This window comes from Rhineura floridana, chromosome 7 (assembly GCF_030035675.1).
Source record: "Rhineura floridana isolate rRhiFlo1 chromosome 7, rRhiFlo1.hap2, whole genome shotgun sequence".
Lineage (NCBI taxonomy): Eukaryota > Metazoa > Chordata > Lepidosauria > Squamata > Rhineuridae > Rhineura > Rhineura floridana.
Window position 1 is genome coordinate 112,050,063 of NC_084486.1, and position 22,329 is coordinate 112,072,391.

The window sequence follows — 22,329 nt, forward strand, 5'->3', positions numbered from 1 at the left end:
TAGCATTATTTAGGTCACTACATTTAAATGCAGTCTTCATGGTCTTTCAGAGCGATGCAGAGCAAAACATTTTTTAACAGGCACTCATCTGATGTGCTCTAAAGGATGGATGAGCATTTTGTAATGTAATCTGTACAGGAAAATAGCTTCCATTTACGCCTTAAAGATATATTTAGCTCTAACCTTGCTTGTGGTTAAGCAAGCTGCAGCATAGATGCAGACAGCTGATTCTGCAGCCAGATCCTGTGCGCTTGTGAGTTTGTCAATAGGCTCAGCTTTTCGATAATCCAGTGCCGAATTAGAGATTTAACAATGATGGTTTCATCTTTTACATGCTTAACAATTACATGCTTAACAACAACAAAAATAAAAGCAAATTACATGGATTCAGAAAACAAGAAAACACAGCAATAGTGATACATATCTTGGACCTAATACGTACTATATGAAATCTTCTTTCGTCAAGAAGGTATTTCTGCAGATATTCTTTCCATTCCTCTCTCCAGCAAGTAAAAGGACTCTTCTGCTTTTCTCAGTATAAAGAGACAGCCACACTGCAGACAGGTTTTTGCTACAGAATCTGAAATATTTAAGACTGTATCATTGAAGAACATGGAGCTTTGCTGAGCAGTGCATAGTAACGATTCATCTTGCATCATCAGTTGATGACATTTTTTCCTTTGTTCCCTCCCACCTGGTACTCTTAAGATTCAGCAGCAGATTTGCAATGTCACTTAAACAACATTAATCAGATACTGCATTTAAGGTGAGCGATCCCTTGCCTTCCCTCTGACCAGATCTGTGCTGCTATAGTGTGTGTTTCGTACTGCAGCAAGCCTAAAATGGCAGGCAGGATTAATGCTGCTTGTGCTGTGTGCATGCTGTGGAAACAGAATTAATTATGCCATGCCTAGTATTTCTAATGGGAGTATGTAAATAGTCTATGTGCTATATCATGTCATTGTGAAAACATAGGCTTCCTGATGGGCATAGCTATTTAAGCAGCCACCTTTAGCATTCAATTTCATTTTCAGCATAGTGAATTGTTAGTTTATCATCGCATTCTAAAACTAGTATTAGCTCTGTTTTATTTTTTTTTTAAAAATTAAGCGAACTCTGCTTCCAGGTTCCTCTTCCTCTTGCCTTTAATGCTGTTTAAATAATGTATGTTGTATTGTTAATTAATGACAATATCAAATTTAAAGCCCTTGAAACTGGCATATTTATTATGCAGGCACATCCAATCTATTTTTAACTCTTACGCAGTCTGTGCTTGTTGTGCAATGGGCTTTGGCTGCTGAGTTTTTCCTTTTCAACAGGGATATAGCACAAGGCTGATTTTCAACAAATGTGACGTGGCCTTTGCAGTGGTCAGCTTTGAACCCTCAAAAGAAAAAGGGGGGAGCAGGAAGCCCTTTCGCTGCAGCATATTAAAAAAACCCACCACCTTAGATGAGGGCATCTCCTCCTCCCCTGCAGACACACACACACTTCTCTCCTTCCCATTGATAAGTTCTGCTATCTTGATCACAGTCCATTCAGGCAAGCTGCTTTTGAAAGGAGCTTCTAATTGTTTTTTGAGACATCCAAGATTTCAGTATCTCCTTCGGTTTGTATACAAATGGCTGGGTGCATTGCCATGCTAAGACTTCATTAAGGCATATACACAGGTAGGTGGATTTGCATGTTTTTACCAATTCTCGTTCCATGATACAAGGATATGAAATGTTACTGGGATCTATTAAAAAATAATTTATTTTTTCCCCCAAGAATCTAATTCTAAATGTTGTAACTTTACATGTTGACTCAATCAATAATGGGCTTTGCCTGTTTAAAAGCATACATCTATTCTGAAACTGAAAATATCATGTCTGCTAGATAATCAGGGTGTGGCACCGCTTATACAGCAAAAGCATTTTTTAAAAGCCCAATGTCCTAGAGGTTTTTGAGCTCAAATATGAAAATGATTAAGCTGTTCGCTCAAACACAAAACTGTAAGTTGTAGACATAGCTATGAAAAAAATTAAAATATTTAAATTTTGCCTTAGGAAGCGGCCTTTCAGCGTTTGCTGTGGACACTTATTCTTCATCTTTTATAAAGATTGCTGACATAAAATAAGAATGTATTTCATTATAATATTATAAGATGTTGGGTATTTTAAACAGAGAAGCAGCTAAAGGTATCCCTTCCATCTTGACCTCCATATTAATTAGGATTTGGATTATTTCAAAGGACTAGCAAATTAAAACCAAGCATGTATAGATATACTGATTTGGGAGATATTTTTAAACCATTATTGTATGAACATAGCATATATTCCATATAGGTGCTTCATGTTAATATTGGGCCAAAACCTGTTTCCCTGGCAACCAAATCTTGTTAAAGGATGCAATAGCAGAGATGCAAAGGCAGTCATTATTGTTTAATTCCACAGTGAAATCATTATCTCATATTACATTTATGGGTGGCAATAATCTCTTAAATGATGTGAGGTTTTAGCATTGCATGTAACAGGGACCTCTTTCTCTCATCTTAAGCTGATTGTTTTAGACAGTGCAAATATCTGTGTTCCCCACAAAATGACCCCACAGTATGAAGTAGTTCGTATAGGAGACACACGTAGGGCATGCATGTGTACTTAAAACAGTAATTTCATCTCACTTTTCCAAAAGTATAGCTAAAATTATATCCAGCTGAAAATTGTAAATATATTTTTCTCTCTCCATCATTTCATATAACAGTAATTAAGGACTTTGTAGTAGACAGAACATAAAATAATCCATCCGTTTAACCAATCTTCTGAAGTTATGGGGAAGGAGAGGAGAAATCGGATAATTTAATTTGTGGTTTATTGTAACACTAATGCAAGTTTGAATACATCAGATTTCATGAAAAGCAGCTTACGTATAAGAATATCTGTAAAAACCAAACCTAGGATAAAAGGTATTACTTATGTAGTGTTAAACCTTGTAGCACATTATATATAGCTTCTTTTAAACACGGATTCTTCCCTTCTAACTGAAGCACATCTCACTGCAAAGATATTTTTCTGCATGGTAGCCATTTTCTTTTCACGTCCTTGACTTCAGAACAACTAAAGATGATCTATGGATCGCGATCAACAATAGATTCACTAGCTCAATGGAAATATTAAAGTATAATTCCATTGGCTATTTATATTACTGCAAAGCAATTTTACAGGTACAATACTAATTTCCCCTTGTTTCTGAAGATCACCGGTTCATGAAAAAAAAATACAATACCAATAACAGTTGTTTTAGAATGATATAGCAGAATAACATATTATATCCAAAATGACGATATTTAATATATACCATTTTTATAAGTAGCTTTGGAAACAAGTTCATTCAAATGACATTTTTCAGTACAGGGTTAATGATTTCATTATCTGTAGATGATTAATTCTGAATGCTTATTTTTTTGAGATGCATTTTAAACATCAGTTCCTTGATGCTGTCTTTAACATCATTTCATGCATGGAATCTTGCTTTTTTAAAAATGTGACTTCTTGACAAGCATAGTGTTGTACGTTCTAAGTCCTTTTATTTTAAACTTTTGTAAAGGAGAGAATACATATGATGATTTACATACTATTTCTCCTGGTTTCCCTTCTTGCTTCAAACAGTATGTTTTAGCATGGTTGGTTTTGACCCCTCCCTTGCATCAAAGTAATCTCTCTCTCTCTCTCTCTCTCTCTCTCTCTCTCTCTCTCTCTCTCTCTCTCTCTGAACATGAAATTTGTACTGTATTTTGGGAGGAAATACATCAGAGATTTTCAGGCTACTGCCTATGCTATAAGAGTTAGCTTATTTGTGTGGTGGTGGTGGCTATCATTGTTTTAATTATTAAAGTTTGAATATTTAACACCTGTGGGTGTGCCACAGGTCAGTTACATTGGGAAATAGACAATTGCTGTCATTTGCTATGAATTTTGGAACATATGTCAACAAACACATAACCAAAAGACTACCAGCTGACTACCATTCATCCTTTTCTCTCTCAGCCATTTTGACATACAAAAATGAACAACACCGAATGGGCTATTGGAATGCATTCTTTTCCCTTAAATGGTAATAGGAATACATTTGATTTCCAAATGTCTATTAGAATGCATTAAAACAAGCGGATTGATTGCTTACACAGTGGTCTTTAGGGACCCCCAAAAGGCTAAACAGAAAAATAGTGCCCTTCCGAATGGCCACTGAAATAAATTGAGATTGCTGGGGGAGACTGAACAGTCATCTTTATCTGTGGTTCTTAACCTTTTTTTTGGTCATGGACCCCTTTGAGAATTGATGAAAGCTATGAATCTACATAAATAAATAAACAAACAAGCCATCTGAAGCCTGCTGTGACATGTTTGCTAAGTATTTTGAGGATAAAATTGCTTCCCTCCACCAGGATTTGGACTCCAGTGATGCTTATGATCTGGGTGAGGTGTCTGGAGCACGTTCGTGTCCAATGTCATTGGATAAGTTTCAGTTGCTGCGGCCTGAGGATATGGACAAGGTACTTGGTTGGATTTGTTCAACCACTTGTGTCTTGGACCCTTGCCCTTCATGGCTGATAAAATCTGGCAAGGAGGGGGCAGGGAGGTAAGTAATGCTTCTCTCCAAGAAGAAGAGGTCCCAGGCTGCCTGAAGGAGGCAGTAGTAAGACCACCCCTGAAGAAGCCTTCCCTGGACCCAGAAGATCCCAACAATTCTAGACCAGTTGAAAATGTCACCTTTATGGGCAAGGTTCTAAAGAGGGTGGTTGCCAACCAGATCCAGGTACTCTTGGAGGAGACAGATTTTCTAGATCCATTTCAATCAGGATTTGGGCCTGATTTTGGTACAGAAACTGCCTTGGTCACCATCTTTCATTACCTGTGTTGGGGGAGATAGTGTGACTTGTTGATCCTCTTTGATCTTTTGGTGGCTTTCAGCACCATCAACCATTGTATCCTTCTGGGTTGACTGTCTGAGTTGGGTGTTGGGGACACTGGATTGTAATGGTTCCGTTCCTACCTGGATGAAAGACTCCTCAAGGTGTTCATGGGGATCACTGCCTGGCTCCATGGACTCTCCAGTATGGGGTTCCACAGAGGAGGTCAGTTTGGTCCCCCATGTTGTTTGACATCAACATGAAACTGCTGAGTGCGGTCATACATAGTTTTGGAGTGTGTTGTCATCAGTATGCTGATGACACACAGCTCTCTTTATCCTTTTCATCTGCAGGTGATGTGGTGAATCAGTGCTTGGTTGCGACAATGGACAAGATGAGGGCCAATAAACTGAAGCTTGATCCAAACAAGACTGAGATGCTGTTGTGGGTGGTTCCTCTGACTGGCTGAATGGTATGCAGCTTGCTCTAGATGGGATCACACTTCCTCTGAAGGTGCAAGTTTGTAGTTGTGGGGGTGATCCTGGATCCATTGCTGTCACTTGAGGCATAGGTGGCCTCAGTGGCATGGAATGCCTTCCATCATCTTAGGCTGGTAGCCCAATTACGACCCTATCTGGACAGGGATTATCTGGCTACATTAATCTGTGCTCTGATAACCTCAAGGTTGAATTATTGCAATCCTTTATGTGGAGCTGTGTTTGAAAATGGTTCGGAAGCTTCAATTAGTGCAGAATGTGGTTGCCTGATTGTTGATGGGTTGAAGGCAAAAAGATCATATAACACCAATTCTGTTCCAGTTACACTGGCTGCCTGTATGCTTCTGAGCCCAATTTAAAGTGCTGGTTTTGACCTATAAAGCTCTTTACAACTCACAACCCCAATATCTTCTGGAACGCCTCTCCAGATATGAACCTACCTGGACCCTCAGATCTTTGGAGGCCTTCTTCAGGGAGTGGCTCAGAGGGCAGTGACAAGGGAGAGAGCATTTTCAGTTGTGGGTCCTCATCTGTGGAATGAGCTTCCCAGTGAGTTCTGCCTGGTGCCTTTGTTTATTTTTATTTATTTATTATTTGATTTATATCCTGCCCTTCCTCCCAGCAGGAGCCCAGAGCAGCAAACAAAAATGCTAAAAACACTTTAAAACATCATAAAAAGTCCTTAAAATACATTGAAGCAAAACAACGTTAAAAACATTTTTAAAAAGCCTTAAAAACATCTTTGTTGACATCTTTTCAGCACCAGGTAAAGACTTAACTATTATTCCCAGGCATTTGATAGATTGAAATGTTGTTTTGTATTAGTGTGCTGCCAAAGATTTCTGTGGCTGTATGAGGATGGTTGTCATTGTTACATTATTTGTTTTTATTGTTTGGTATATCATTCAGACCATGGTATTCCCGATCTCTATGCATGGATGTGAAAGTTGGATGTGAAAGTTGGACAGTGAAAAAGGCAGATAAGAGAAAAATCAACTCATTTGAAATGTGGTGCTGGAGGAGAGCTTTGCGCATACCATGCACTGCGAAAAAGACAAATAATTGGATGTTAGATCAAATTAAACCAGAACTATCACTTGAAGCTAAAATGTTGAAACTAAGGTTATCATACTTTGGACACATAATGAGAAGACATGATTCACTAGAAAAGACAATAATGCTGGGAAAAACAGCAGGGAGTAGAAAAAGAGGAAGGCCAAACAAGAGATGGATTGATTCCATAAAGGAAGCCACAGACCTGAACTTACAAGATCTGAGCAGGGTGGTTCATGACAGATGCTCTTGGAGGTCGCTGATTCATAGGGTCACCATAAGTCGTAATCAACTTGAAGGCACATAACAACAACAACAACATATTTACTTTGGTTTTTAACAATGCTGTACGTCGCTTGGACACCTTCAGGTAACAAGCGGGTAATAAATCTAATAATAAATTTAAAAATAACATATTTCTTGCATTTGGGTTTTTTTGTTTTCTGCCCAGTTCACGCACCCCCTGAAGCCCATTCAGTGCTCCTTCAACCAGAGCACTGTCCTCTGGCAGCCCTTCAAACAGAGGACTGTCCTCTGTAAAATAGGACATATGGCCACCCTATCTCAAACTCAAAACATTCATCTTGGAATAGCTTGCCACTGTATGATTTAATTCAGTGGTGCACAAAATTCAAATTTGCGGGCCACTTTTGAATTTATTTTAAAATTAACTCAAGTATATCACAGCGTCATATTAACCATAGAAAAGGATTTTGCCACATTTTAATTAGGACTGCCAGCCAATGAAAGGCATTTTAGCCAATTATTGTAGGAACATAGGAAGTTACCTTTTACCAGATCAGACTATTACTCCATCTAGCTTAGTACTATGCACCCTGACAGGCAGTAGTTCTCCTATTTCGGTCTCAGTCTCTCCCTGCCGTACCTGAAGATACCAGGAATTGAACCTGGAACCTTCCACATGCAAAGCAGATGGTCTACCATCAAGCCATGCCCCTTCCCAACAGCTACAACCCTTCCTCATCAATCATATTAGTTGACTGACTAGTTAATCTGCATAAATGTGTTTATGAGAAAAAAACAAATCCTTCTAAACAACAAATGCATTTAACTGCTATTGTTAGTTATTTCTAATTTAACCCCCATTCCTCCAAGGAGTTCTAGGCAACAGTGCACATGTCCAAGAGAAGATCTGAAATATGTTTTAATCAACTTTAACTTGCTGAAGGTTTTTTCATAGGATGCCACCATAACCGGTATAGTTAAATATGTGCTCATTGCCGTTTCAAGGTTTGGATAAGAGTCCATTGGATATTCAATAATCTCATCTAACACATTATTAAAATAAGTAAATTTTATGGTTGTAAATACTTACACACACACACACCAGTCAGGATTTTGGCACCCCCATGAATCAGATGTCCCTGAGGCAAGGGCTCCTCTCATCCCATCCTGCTTCTGACCCTGGTGTCAAAGAAGGCATAATAGAAAAGGTATACCCCCTCTTCTTGCATGTACTGGAGGGGATGCCAGAGCTCAACAACAAATGGTAACAGTCCACAAGGCTTTCACTTGCAAGAATCACAGAATCAGATAACAATTTCTGAAACTCACAAAAGCACCAGGGTGAGCTTCAACAGATGCTGGTGCGCCCATGGGTGCTATGCAATATAGCTGGTTGCCTACAGCTAAATGAAAAAAATGGTGCAAACACGACACACACCTCTGAACTTAGAATGTAGAAAATGAAGCCTGTTGAGGGTCTTATGCTACTTGGGCTGTAGGCAGCAGGTTTTAGACTTCCCTTAGGGATGGAGTAGGGAAACTTTTTAGCCTGGTGAGCCAGATCCTTATCTCCATAAGCCAAATTTGACAGGTAAGCAGGGCTGGCTATCTGTTAATCACCAGATGTCTTTATGAGACCAGATGAAAACATCTTTGAAGTACATTTCCAAGCAGTTTTAGTATAAAGCACTTGAAAACGCTCTGTCTCTTAGTATCCTTCAACTGATGGGCACTGGGAGACATGGTTTTTGAAGTGTCATTTCAGTGGCTTTCTATTGAAACTGCTTGGAAACATGTTTCAAAGTGAAGGCCACACCTTTTCCCTGCCTCTCACAAGCAGGGCAGGTGAGCATAGTTTTGGGGAAATAGCCTTGCAGGCCAAATTAGGTACCCTGGTGGCCCCAGTTAGGACCATGGGCCAGAGGTTTACCAGTCCTGTCTTAGGGAGTTGCAAATAATCAAGGAGGGGTTTGCAGCCAACCAGAGATTTTGTATTATGCATGTCTATCTTTACTACTTTAGGATTAGTCAGAAAGGATGTGACCATCCGGAGAATTTTAGAGGGGTCCGTGGCTGTCCATTGCACCTTCCCAGCAAATGTCTGCAAGGGGTGTTTACTTCTGTCTGGAGAATGCTGTGGGAAACCCTCTGAACTGAGCACATTACCTTTGACCTTACAGTTCATGTGTTATGTGCCTTCAAGTTAATTACGACTTATGGCGACCTTATGAATCAGAGACCTCCAGTAGCATCTGTCGTGAACCACCCTGTTCAGATCTTGTAAGCGTAGTTCATGTAACTGCAGTAAAAACAAACAGAAACCTCTTTTGACACAGTTTATTAGGAAATGAAAAAAGAAAGGAGGTGATTTTTTTTTTAAAAAAGCATTAGACTTGATAAGCCCCCAGTCTTACTGAAACCATCCCCAAATTGGCTAGTATGAGTACAGTTTTGTTATTATGGCATTAAAAATGTCATTTTACTTGTTAGCATCCTGGCAAAGGCAATTGTGATGAGAATTTCTTTCCCAATATAAACAGCTTTTAGGGGGCATTGTTAGGACTACAGCCCCATAGTCCCTCCTACCATGGTCCTGATTCTACTTCCCCCATCAATTAAAATTGCATGTTAATTGCTTACATACAATTAATGACACATGTAGTTTAGCCCTTAGCCATTAGGATTTTCAAGCTACAGATTCACAGAAATTAATACTGATGCCACTCTTACTTCACTGCTGTCTTGATTTCTTTGATTGATGCAAATTAGGCAACAGAGACTTTAATGCTGTTTTGGAAGGCAGTTTCGTCTCTTCTTGTAGTTAATGGTTTCCTGCCGCTGTGCACTGGGGCAAGTCAGCAGACTATTGCCACATACATAATCATCAGAAAGGAAGCCAGCACAATTTCTTGCTGTCTAGTTTACATTTCTTGGGTTTTTTTTTTCCAGAGGGGGACTCAACACAGTATCTTGGTTTCTTATATTTTCTTGCTTTACTAGCAGCAAAAAATCTTACTACCTCCAGCTCAGAGGAATCCAAGGGGTAGCTAACCGTGGATGTACCACAATGTCCAAAGCCCTGGAAGTGGAGGAAAGTTTTGCAGAGTTTTTCAGTCTAGCACATCTCAGTATTTCTATCCCCCACCCCTCACTTGGAAGCGGTAAGGCAAGAATTAGCTGCATCAGCACCAGGAGCCTGGATGGGACTCAGAGCAGGGGGATGGAGCAACTTTGGAAACCAGCTATTCTAATCCCATCCTGCCTCCATAATGCCCCATTTCAGGGCCTTATGCTCACTGCTGCCAGCAGCAGCTGCCTACCTGCCGAGCTTTATGTGGGTGTAGTGGGGGGGGCACTGACAGAGGCCAGTAGAGGTTTGCTTCTCCAACAGCTAACATCTCCAACACCTTCTTAGATGAGCAGCAAAACAGCAAAAAAGAAAAAAAACTTGGTGATTAGTCCGTATTTTCATGATGTCGGCACTGGCTGCTAGTTGCAGTTGAGGGGGTGAAATAAAACACAGAGACGTCAGTTTGGGTTGAACAAGGGCCACTTTATTTAAATTATAGAACAAAACCCAATTTAAAGTGACCTGCAGAGGGAAACCTAGGTGCGGGAACTGTCTATAAGCAAGTAGCTTGCCATACAGCTCTCGGGCGACCAGCCCCTGCTGGGGCAAGGGCAAGCCCATCTGCTTACCCTTTATCCCAGCCACACCCTGCAGGTGAGTAGGGGGGCCTTCCCACATCATCCCCACCCAGGGCCGTATAACCCCTGGGTAGATGAGGATAAGTTGGCCCCAGAAGCAGCCCATATCCTGCCCTCGAGCTGTAAAGCCCTGAGAGACAGGCCTCTGGAACCGCCAATCACCTCCAAAGGTGCCTAAGGGGGCCACCTAGCTGTCCTTACCTATTTCCCTTCCCGTACCTTCCCGCCACAAAAGGGGGACAAATCTCTATTTAGTCCCCCTTTACCCCACTGCCGAGAAACATCTCTCGCAGACACCCCTGCAGGTTGCCCAAAATAAGTCGTTACCTGCATGAGACAGGTGAACGCCATCGGCCCTGTACAGTTCACCCTTCCAGTGTTGAATGCGGGGATGCGGAATGGCCAACCCCCCCTGCCCAAGAAGAGCCCACCGAATTTGCCGGTTGACCTTCTTCCATGCATGATCAATTCCAGCTGGATCCCATATGCCGCGCCATGTCTGACCACATCAGACGCACCAAAGGCCAACGCTGCCTTATCACTTGCATGTCCTTACATGCCTGTACGCTGAGGGCCTTGCCCTGCTTCATGCCGCGGTCATTACCACCGAGGTGGATGACCATCGCCTGCAGAAATATCTGCACCACACCTTGCTGGAACAGAGCGGGTAGGAGCCACTCCCCATGCATTCCTTGCCGGTCCAGCCACTGCACAACAGCCCCTCTACTGAGGCCCAACTGCGAGCCCATGCTCGAATTCGCTGCCCTCCAGGGTGCCCGGAAGACCATGCTGTGGCCGCATATTAGGTTGTGCATCTGCTCCATCCCTGTCCAGCAACCTGTGAAAACAATTAAGATTGTGAGGCCGCTACATTCCCTTGCCCTCTAAAAGTGGGGAATATAGCCCTTGTACGCATCAGAGGACCAAAGTCCCACGCCCTGTACCAGTGCCTGTGGGAAACTAAAACCTGCTGCCGTAAAAGCAGCCCCAATTCGAGATGAATAGGTTCCAACTGTAAGGTGTCGTACCCCAGCCCCTACAATGCTCGTTTGTGAGGCTGCCGCATCCCCCTGCCCTCTAAAAGGGGGGAATATAGCCATTATATGCATCAGAGGCCCAAAGTCCCACGTCCTGTACCAGTGCCGGGAGGAAACCAAAAACCTGCTGCCATAGAAGCAGCTCCCATTTTAATTGAATAGGTTCCAGACTGGAAGGAGTCATACCCCAGCCCCTGCAATGCTTGTTTTGTTAACGCCAAAACTGGTATTGTTGACCCAGACAGGCATATATGGCCTATAGCTAGGGGGTCCAGATTAGCCTGGGTGAATAAATATCCTTCGGCAGAGGTTGGGCGCTGAGGCAAGGTCAACCGTACGTGCCTTCCCTTACACCTCTGGTCCGTTCTAGACCTTCCACGTTGAGCAAGCATAACCCCCCCTCCCTGGAAACATCAAAACTGGAGGGCATGTCGAGAGAGGTCTCACGTAGAGCCAGCCACCACCTCTTTTCTCCTGAAAGCCTCAAAACAGTGTATGAGCCACTGCCTGGAATAGCTTGGGTCTTCACTGAAGGAACAGACCGTTTCCCACTGGTCCACTACACCCATAAAATGTCCAGCGAGAAGGGTCGATGGGAATAGGGAAAAAACCGCCAGCCTGGCTAAGAAAGCTTACCTCTAAGTGTTCCCACTGCCATGCCCCTTCTCCTGCCGTGCCGTCTATCAGGAATATCTGCAGGAGAGTCACCGGAAAGGCCACTCTGGCATATAGCCCTTGCCGGCCCAGAATTCCTGAATACCTGTTTCTGGAAGCTGGCGAACATGCTGGGGGCAATGTAACCCATTGAATCCAAGGGAATTCCAGCGCGCAGCTCACGGGATTAGCCCCCCTTCACACTGCCCCTGCTGCCCTATTCTGCATTCTGATAGCTGGTGATCATGCTAGGGCAATAGATAGGCTTATGGCCTTCTCTGACTCCCTGCATAAACTTCTCCCAGAACAACGGGACAGGCAAGGGCCATGAATTCTAGTGTTCTGCCACTACAAATGCATAAGGCATATGCGCGCACTATGATGATGGAGTGCAGCTCACTGATCCTAGACTAACTAGTGTGGACCCCTCACTGCCTGCCCCTTTGAATAAGACTGGTGTGACCAAGTGTACTTCTGTACATTCTGACCACAGCCGTTATTGCCATGACTAAACGGGGTGAAGATTGTAGGCCATGAGGGCCAGCTGTGAGTTGGAGGCCATGAAGGCCAGCCAGGAGTTGGGGTATGAGACTGGGAAACAAAAGGCAAACACCATAACATAACAAACCTACCCTTAAACCGGGTAGCCTGCTAACCAAGTTCATAGTACCCGGAGTCTAACTGGGGAAGGGACACCTGTCCCTAAGCAGCCGGTGGCTCCTTCTTACCCTTTTGAAGGCCTGTTGCCTCCTATCTCCCTGTTGCACATATCCGTTGAACATGACCCAGCAGTGTGATGCTGCAGCAAAAAGGGCAAACGCGATTTTGGGCTGCATAAACAGAGCCATAGTTTCCAGGTCGAGGGAAGTAATAGTCCCACTATATTCTGCATTAGTCAGGCCTCATCTGGAATACTGCGCTCAGCTCTGGGCGCCTCACTTTAAGAAAAATATAGACAAGTTAGAGCGGGCTCAGAAGAGGGCAACGAGGATGATAGCCGGTATGGAGAACAAGTCTTATGAGGAAAGGTTGAAGGAACTTGGCATGTTCAGTCTGGTGAAGAGAAGGCTGAGGGGTGACATGATTGCACTCCCCAAGTACCCGAAGGGCTGTCACACAGAGGAGGGTACAGATTTGTTCTCTGCTGCCCCAGAGGGTAGGGCTAGGTCTAATGGTTTTAAGTTGCAGGAGCGTAGATTCAGATTGGACATTAGAAGGAACTTCTTGACAGTAAGGGCGGTTCGGCAATGGAACCGACTGCCTAGGGAGGTGGTGGGATCCCCTTCGCTGGATGTCTTCAAGCAGAGGCTGGACAGCCATCTGCGGGAGATGCTCCAGCTGTGGATTTCCTGCTGTGAGCAGGGGGTTGGACTCGATGGCCTACAAGGCCCCTTCCCACTCTATGATTCTATGGTGCTAGCATCAACCCTTTTTTCCAGGGATTGGCACTGTAAGGCAGCTGCTAAGATCTCACTGCCTCAGGTAAACTCACAGACACTACTTGGGAGCAGCAGCTCCTTGGAGTTACAAGCCCTATTGCGTGGGTGGGTGGTTGTCTGCTATGCCTCTCCCCCACTTTGTGCCATGCACAGCAACACCTCCTTCTCAGAAGTCCGGTGGCACAGGGCAATTGCTGCTCTTGCGCCTCAGAAAGTGAGTAGTGTTGCAAGGAGCAGTGCCACTGCCTCCAGTGCCACGCCTGCCCTCTTGCTCTAGGCCTGGCTGTGTAACAGCAAGGATGAGGAGCACTGAACTGCCACAGGAGACAATGCAAATGAGGAAGAGGAGGTGGCAACTGCTCTTGCCTCTGCCCCCCCCTCTATTTGGCATGACAAAGAGAACTTGGAACAAAGGGGCATCTAGAGAGAAAGGAGGCAGGGGAAAAGAGTATAACCCCAGACAGCACATGCTGAGGACTAGGCCCTATGCTGCTGCCAGAGATCAGCCTCTGCCTGTTCACTTGTTTTCCCTTGTACGTTTTGTGTCAGGTTCTACAAATGCTAGAAACGTACTATTTTTATTTTTATTTTTTAAATGAAAGCTGGGAGCATTATTCACCCAGGAAGGAACAAGTGCCCCCTTGCCCTCTCCGTTGGGGACGCCCATGGCTCACGACCTGCTTGCGAGCTTCCCATACTGGGCATTTGGTTGGCCATTTTGAGAACAGAGCCCTGGACTAGGTAGGCCTCTGGCCTGATCCAGCAGGGCTCCTGTTATACCCACTCTGTCGCCCTGGATGGCGCCTCTGCCACTCTCTACTTATGGCCGCCCATGGTGGCCCCTCCCCGCTCCTTGCCCCCACCACCGCTGGGGGTGGGCATCTCCCCCCCCGCTTTGGGGGCCTTTCCTTTCCCTTTTGCCCCCCCTTGTCCTTTCTTGGGTGGCATATCTAGCTGATTTGGGGCTCCCTGGCCCAACCCTGTCTAGAGAGGGAGACTGGGGCCCCGCTTACAAAACGACGTGATTTCAAAACGTTGTGAAGGGGCCCGCCTGCTTATTCTATACCCCCTCCCGGCACCCAATTATCCAGGGGGGGAGCCTAATTGGCCTGCACGTGGCAAGGATTGATGGTTGGGGTCGTGCACCACCCACCCCCACGTTAATTAAAATTAAAATTTAAAAATTGCCGGCCAAAGGCCGTCTCGCCTGTGGTCCTTGCCGCTGCTGGCTCCGATCCTGCGCTGCAGCCTCGTAGTGACTGCACTGCCGCTGCCGCTGCAGGGCCTCCCGAGGCCAAGAGCCTCGCCGCGTAGGCCTTGGTGCCAGCCACCAAGCCTCACCATGCGCCACCTCGCCGCCGCTGCCTCCCTGTCTCCCGATGAGGCGGGGGGGCTCGCCGCCGCACAGTCAGCCTGGCCTCAGAAAGCCTCCGGAGGCCCACGTGCGTCGAGCAGCAGAAGAGGAAGTTGGAAGGGGCGGCTGGACTCAAATAGTCCTATAGACCCCGCCCCTTACGCTGCACGTCGCGCTGACGTCACAGGCGCGACGCGCGATGTTGCCCCATTAACAGATGGGGGCAGCGTCTTCACCCCCACCTGCAATCATGCCCCACTCGTCAGCTGCGCGGCGAGCGGAGCTTCGTTTAGCTACTAAGCTATGTTCAAGTTTTGTACGGGTGTACAAACCCTGATACAGCTTGGGATCAGGATACCTGAAAGATAATCTCTTATGTACCCAATAGATGATTGCATTCTGTAGGAGAGGGCCTCCTGCAGATACCATGTTATCAGGAGCTCCATTCCATACAATATAGGAACCAGGCCTTTAGCGTGGTGTTGGCACCTACCCTTTGGAATTCCCCCTCATTACATATTAGACTGGTACCATCTTTTGTCTTTTTTGGTGCCTGCTGAAGATCTTCCTCTTTCAACAAGCCTTTTAAGTGGAGATCTTTATCCCAGTCTGCATTTGGAACTGGAACTATTTTTAGCTGTTTTTATATGTGAATTTTAAAAACAATGTTTGCATTGTTTTTATATATGGGATTGATTTTAATTGTTTTATATATGGAACAGTTTTTAATTGTTTTTACACTTTTCTTGATTTTTATGGTTGTAACTGTTTTATTTGTTTTATCATTATATACTGTATTTTATTGTTGTCACCTGCTCTGGGACCTTGTGACCAAATAAGTGGTAAATACGTGAGGCAATTACAGCAACTTACAAATTATAACGTTATAGAACACTCAGCAGTATAAATTAAATGCTTCCGGTTGAAAGGCAATGTTTTTTGCTTCTTTTGTCAGAATCTGCATTTTTTAAATAGTTAGGCATTACATTTTGTGGATTTAAGTTTGTAACTGAAGTGAATGCTCCAAAAGGGAACTTTTTGTGTTCAGTAACTAAAATCAGTAAAAGGGAAGTGTATTGTCAAGCACTGAGCTGTGCTTCAGTTGATTTTAGCAATATAGCATAGTCCTTCAATCATAGGTATCTGTCAAAGATATAAAACATCTTTTTAAATAGGATTGTAAGACCAAGTAAACACATCAAAAGCTATTTTCTTCTGATACTTGCTTCAGATGATATGGAATGTTACTTGTTCACTTAAAGACCATTGTTCACTTGAAGACACTAGCTCTATTCAGATAGAATGGGTTTCCCTCTACAAAATGAGCCTTGGGTTCATCCCCTTCATCTCTCTTCTATGAGCTGTTTTAGATTATAAACTAAGAACAAATTCAGAAACTGTGATTTGTTGAAACTATGAAAACAAACCAGGTTCTGAAGCCATATTTTGATCCTGGCTTGATGTTACTAATGGTAGTTTTTTATTTCATTTCCCCCCCTTAAAAACACAATTTGGATGTTACAGGAAACTAGTTAAATTAAATAAGAACATAAGAACATAAGAAGAGCCTGCTGGATCAGGCCAGTGGCCCATCTAGTCCAGCATCCTGTTCTCACAGTGGCCAACCAGGTGCCTGGGGGAAGCCCGCAAGCAGGACCCGACTGCAAGAGCACTCTCCCCTCCTGAGGCTTCCGGCAACTGGTTTTCAGAAGCATACTGCCTCTGACTAGGGTGGCAGAGCACAGCCATCATGGCTAGTAGCCATTGATAGCCCTGTCCTCCATGAATTTGTCTAATCTTCTTTTAAAGCCATCCAAGCTGGTGGCCATTACTGCATCTTGTGGGAGCAAATTCCATAGTTTAACTATGCGCTGAGTAAAGAAGTACTTCCTTTTGTCTGCCCTGAATCTTCCAACATTCAGCTTCTTTGAATGTCCACGAGTTCTAGTATTATGAGAGAGGGAGAAGAACTTTTCTCTATCCACTTTCTCAATGCCATGCATAATTTTATACACTTCTATCATGTCTCCTCTGACCCGCCTTTTCTCTAAACTAAAAAGCCCCAAATGCTGCAACCTTTCCTCGTAAGGGAGTCGCTCCATCCCCTTGATCATTCTGGTTGCCGTCCCTCTGGTCGGTTCCATGACCAACTGGTCTAGGGAATAGTCATTTAGAATATCTAGAAACTTTGCTTCTTTGTCATGACTGGAACACATATGCAGCCAGTCTATGTCCGGGTAGTTGAAGTCACCCATTACTACCACATTTCCTAGTTTGGATGCTTCCTCAATTTCATATCTCATCTCAAGGTGTCCCTGAGCATTTTGATCAGGGGGACGATAGATCATTCCCAGTATTAAGTCCCTCCTGGGGCATGGTATCACCACCCACAACGATTCTGTGGAGGAGTCTGCCTCTTTAGGGGTTTCGAGCTTGCTGGATTCAATGCCTTCTTTCACATATAGAGCGACTCCGCCACCAATACGTCCTTCCCTGTCCTTCCGATATAGTTTATATCCAGGGATAACCGTATCCCACTGGTTTTCTCCATTCCACCAGGTCTCCGTTATGCTCACTATATCAATGCTCTCCTCTAAGACCAAGCACTCCAGTTCTCCCATCTTGGTTCGCAGGCTCCTAGCATTAGCGTACAGGCACTTGTAAGCAGTGTCTCTCTTCAAGTGTCTTTGGCACTTGTGGTTAGGCCTGTGGTAATTTTGCTCTTCTGAATTGATATCCTGTGCCCCTGCTCTCACAATGCCTACTTCTAGGCCTACCCCTTTTAAAATTTCATCATTTCTTTGGTTTTTATCCCAGGGGGGAGGTTTATTCCGAACCGGACCTTTCTCAGCTCCTGTCGGGTTTCCCCCCTCAGTCAGTTTAAAAGCTGCTCTGCCACCTTTTTAATTTTAAGTGCCAGCAGTCTGGTTCCATTCTGGTTCAAGTGGAGCCCGTCCCTTTTGTACAGGCCCGGCTTGTCCCAAAATGTTCCCCAGTCCCTAACAAATCCAAACCCTTCCACCCGACACCATCGTCTCATCCACGCATTGAGACTGCGAAGCTGGGCCTGTCTGGCTGGTCCTGCGCGTGGAACCGGTAGCATTTCAGAGAAAGCCACCTTGGAGATCCTGGCTTTCAGCATCCTACCTAGCAAGCTAAATTTTGCTTCCAGGACCTCACGGCTGCATTTCCCCATGTCGTTGGTGCCAACGTGCACCACGACCACTGACTCCTTCCCAGCACTGTCTACCAAACTGTCTAAACGACGGGCGATATCCACAACCTTCGCACCAGGCAGGCAAAACACCTTGCGGTCTACACGCCCATCACACACCCCACTGTCTATGTTCTTAATGATCGAATCACCCACTACAAGGATCCCTCCACCCCCTAGAGATATATCCTCGGCACGAGAGGATAGCTGCTCATCCCCCAAGGAATGGGTCCCTTCTAAGGGATCGTTTCCCTCTTCCTCAGCTGGATGCTCTCCTTCCCCGAGACCATCGTTGTCCATGATAGCAGGAGAGCTATCATCGTTGGAGTGGGACACAGCTATAACATCCCTAAAGGCCTCCTCCACACACCTCTCTGCCTCTCTCAGCTTTTCCAGGTCCGCCACCTTGGCCTCAAGGAAATGAAGTCGTTCCCGGAGAGCCAGGAGCTCATTGCACCGAGAGCACACCCACGACTTCTGTCCAACAGGCAGATAGTCGTACATGCTGCAGGCGGTGCAAAACACTGGAAAGCCCCCACACCCCTGCTGGCTTCTTACCTGCATAGTTTTGTTTAAGGTTTATTACGTCAATGGGTTGGAGACTGCGGTTTAGTTGAGGTCAGGGAAGAGACAGGCAGAGTGGGGGGCCCTGGCCTCCTCGCCCTGCTGCCTAACTCGCCCTGCTGCCTAACTCGCCCTGCTGCCTAACTCGCCCTGCTGCCTAACTCGCCCTGCTGCCTAACTCGCCCTGCTGCCTAACTCGCCCTGCTGCCTAACTCGCCCTGCTGCCTAACTCGCCCTGCTGCTTAACTCGCCCTGCTGCTTAACTCGCCTTGACGCTTCGTCAGCTAGGGCTCCCTCTAGCTCATGGAGCAGGCTCCCTCGCTAGGGTGCTCTGACTTTATATGTGTGGCTGGTTCCTCCCAGCTACTGCTGCCAGCCAATGATGTGTTACTTGAGGCTGATGGCTATCAGCTGGGGCTTAACTCTTTAGTATTCTCTCAGGCTTCCTTCTTGAGCGAGGGGCGGGGCTGTTTAAGCTTTTGGCGGCTTTTAATCTCAGCAAGGGGCTGCACCTTCCAGGCAAGTCTTTTGTGTTTGTTGTTTTCCCACCTAGAACAGCCTGACCTTTCTTTAACCTAGGGAAACAGAGCTTGTGGTTGTGTTTCAGGAAGGCTGAAGCTGCCCTTTTTAGCAAGGACTGAGCTGACTCTCTCCCTGTATGTATCGGTGGAGTTTCCTTTTCCCCCTTCTCTCTGACTGGAATTTAGCCTTGTTTACAGTGTCCCCTGCAGCTTTCCTGCTAGGGTGGTGTTGAAAACTAGCTTTCTATACGCTTCCTTCTCCTAGGATCTGTCTCCTAAGATATAGGTTCTTTCAGGATTTGGCTCCTAGCTCAGGGTGACCTTGGGCTGCCCTTATTAGTTATTGCTCTGAGCTGTTTTACTTCAATTAAATAATGGAATAAATGGGAGCTACTTACCCTCTTTTCACTCTGCTGCTTAACTCGCCTTGATGCTTTGTCAGCTGGGGCCTTGACGCTTCGTCAGCTGGGGCTCCCTCTAGCTCGTGGAGCCAATTAGAAAATGGAAGTTTTCAGTCTCTTCCTAGGCATGAAAAAAAAGGAGGGGAAGGACAGTATGCAAGCCTGAGGATAACTGCAACTTGTTCTCATAGTGAGAAACTCTGCTTTTCTTTTATGCCTCAACCAAGACTTTGGATCCATACTGACTTCAAGTAGTTTTTGAATGAAATTTAGGTTGCTGATGTTGCCCTATAAATCTATAAACCCTATAGAAAGTCTGGTCACTCAAAGGTAGAGTTAGGCTGCAGTTCTGTGCCCACTTTTCTGGGGGTAAGCCCCACTAAACACAGTGGGAGTTACTTCTGGATAAACATACATGGGGATTGTGCTGTTAATCTGTCATCCTGATCAAATTCTGATCTGAGCAGTTTCATCCTTTTTTTGGCGTAGATTTCTCCTTTAAACTCCAGTGCTATGGATGCTGGCTGTCTTGGATACAGTTGTTGATGTCTGAGATAACCTTGCCACATGACCAGTTTGTATCAGCTTGACTTTCACAAGTCTGCTATGATATGTCTACAACTAGACCATGATAGGAAATGGGGAGATAGATACATGGCTCTGGATTTCCATCTTATTTTTGTGGCAATAAAAATTCTGCCCCTCTACAATCTGATGCAACATACAACTTCATACAACTTGGCTATACTGTGCCTGTATTAATTCCCATATGTTATCAGTGTATGGCTTGGACACAGCCTGAGCATATGTAACTGAACCAACCTCATATTGCTTCCCTCCTCTCCCCTTCCTCTTTTTGTTTTTTACCCCGTGTCAAAACTAAGACTGGAAGCTCCACAGGGAAGGATCCTGTCTTTGTACTCTATAAAGTGTCATGCACACTGATGGCATAAAATACTTAAATGAATAAAATGATATAAAAACCAGGCAGATACAAGTAAATGCTTGTTGGAGTACTTTTGTACATGATTACTACAACCATGTATTGGTTGTTGAAGTAGATTTAAAGCAGCAACACAAAAAGAAAATTCAAAAGACATGGGAAAATATACATTTTAGAAAATAGCCTTCAAGAGTGTACTTATTGTCCAGAAAATAATATTTTACTAGATAGCTTGACCTGGTTTATAAAGAAGCAACTTCTAGGGATGGTGGAGAAATTCAATTCAGTTCGCATTTAAATGTGAATCTATCAAATTCACACTTTACAAAACAATATGAGAATTGAAACACAGCCATCCTTCAAAATCCGCACTTATCTAAATTTTGCAGTGCAGTTCTCCAACCAACCAATGTTTACAAAAATACATATATTAGGGGAAAGTGTGCATAAAAATGAATGTTTGTGAAAACATACAAAAATGCATTAGGAGAAATTGCTTGTAAAATGTGCATAGTAATCAAATTGCATACAAAATACGTTTATTAGGAGAAATTTGCACTTATATGCTGATGACTTTTATGAGGTTTTTTTAATTGCAAATTTCTGCAGAAATGTGCAGAACTAAATTTAAGACTGGAAAAAAGAGAAAATGAGAGAACCAAAATTGACAGATCCTTCCATCTGTAGCATTGTCACAATAAAACATATTATAACACCTGTTCTGGCCCGTTTGCACTGGCTACCTATTTGTTTCCGAGCCAGATTCAAGGTGCTGGTTTTGACCTATAAAGCCTTACACGGCGTGGGACCGCAATATCTTGTGGAACGCCTCTCCCGCTATGAACCTACCCGGTCACTTCGCTCAGCATCTAAGGCCCTCCTCCGGGTACCAACCCATCGAGAAGCCCGGAGGACAGTTACTCGATCTAGGGCCTTTTCTGTAGTGGCCCCCGAACTGTGGAACAGCCTCCCCGAAGAAGTACGCCTGGCGCCTACGCTTCTATCTTTTCGGCGCCAGGTTAAGACCTGGCTATGCTCCCAGGCATTTTAAGCGTTTATGTTATAATTTAAATTTTTTATTTTTTCTTTTTTTCTTTAGTTGCTGCTTGTGTTTATTGTTTGTTGTCTGATTTTATTGTTGATATTTTGTATTTTAACCTTTTTGTACACCGCCCAGAGAGCCACTCGCTATGGGCGGTCTATAAATGAAACAAACAAATAAATAAATAAATAAATATTCTCAGATTAATCTAAATATTACTGTTATATTATCATGAACTCACATATAACATTGAGGGAGTAGTGAAGCAGTTATAGATTGGCAACTTAAATCCTTTTTTTTTGTTGAAACAATGGCCATATGCAGCTACTCAAGTTTTTATACAGAAGAATTAATGTAGACCATAGCACATTCCCCAGGAACCACATAGCAATAAAGCAAAAATTAACAAACTTGCAGATGTGCACTGGTGCATACACATTAGACAGCAGAATGCATTCCTGGAACGTGGGCTCATGACAATTAATGCATGACTAGGAAAAAAATGCTAAGAACAATACTTCAGAGAGTATACACAGGACAGAATTTTAAATTCTCAAAAGAATTGGTACTATAGATTTATTAAAGAAAACAGATAATGTAAGCTTGCTCAAGGCCCTGGTCATTGGAGGTGTTGAGGTCCTGTCCCTTTCATTGTTCACATCTTTAAACACATTGGTTCCTAAACCTGCCACTTACCAAGCTGTGCCAGGGTGCTTTTCTATATACCTTAGGGATATTAACAGATATCAGGATACTATCTCACACATC

At 44.1% G+C, this 22,329-nt stretch overlaps 1 protein-coding gene across 5 annotated transcripts in view; it reads left to right on the forward strand.

The window, feature by feature from the left end:
- The first annotated feature begins 210 nt into the window (after window positions 1–210).
- Window positions 211–22,329, forward strand: part of ZBTB38 (zinc finger and BTB domain containing 38) — a 52,871-nt gene continuing 30,752 nt past the window's right edge. For 3 of the 5 annotated variants that reach the window (XR_009764077.1, XM_061636877.1, XM_061636882.1), the window contains exons 1-3: window positions 1,359–1,670; window positions 4,424–4,531; window positions 5,242–5,360. The gene's annotated coding sequence lies outside the window, so the exon portion shown is untranslated. Of the gene's footprint in view, window positions 767–1,358; window positions 1,671–4,423; window positions 4,532–5,241; window positions 5,361–22,329 lie in introns of those variants that run through there. The other 2 variants (XM_061636878.1, XM_061636876.1) reach the window with 2 other exon arrangements.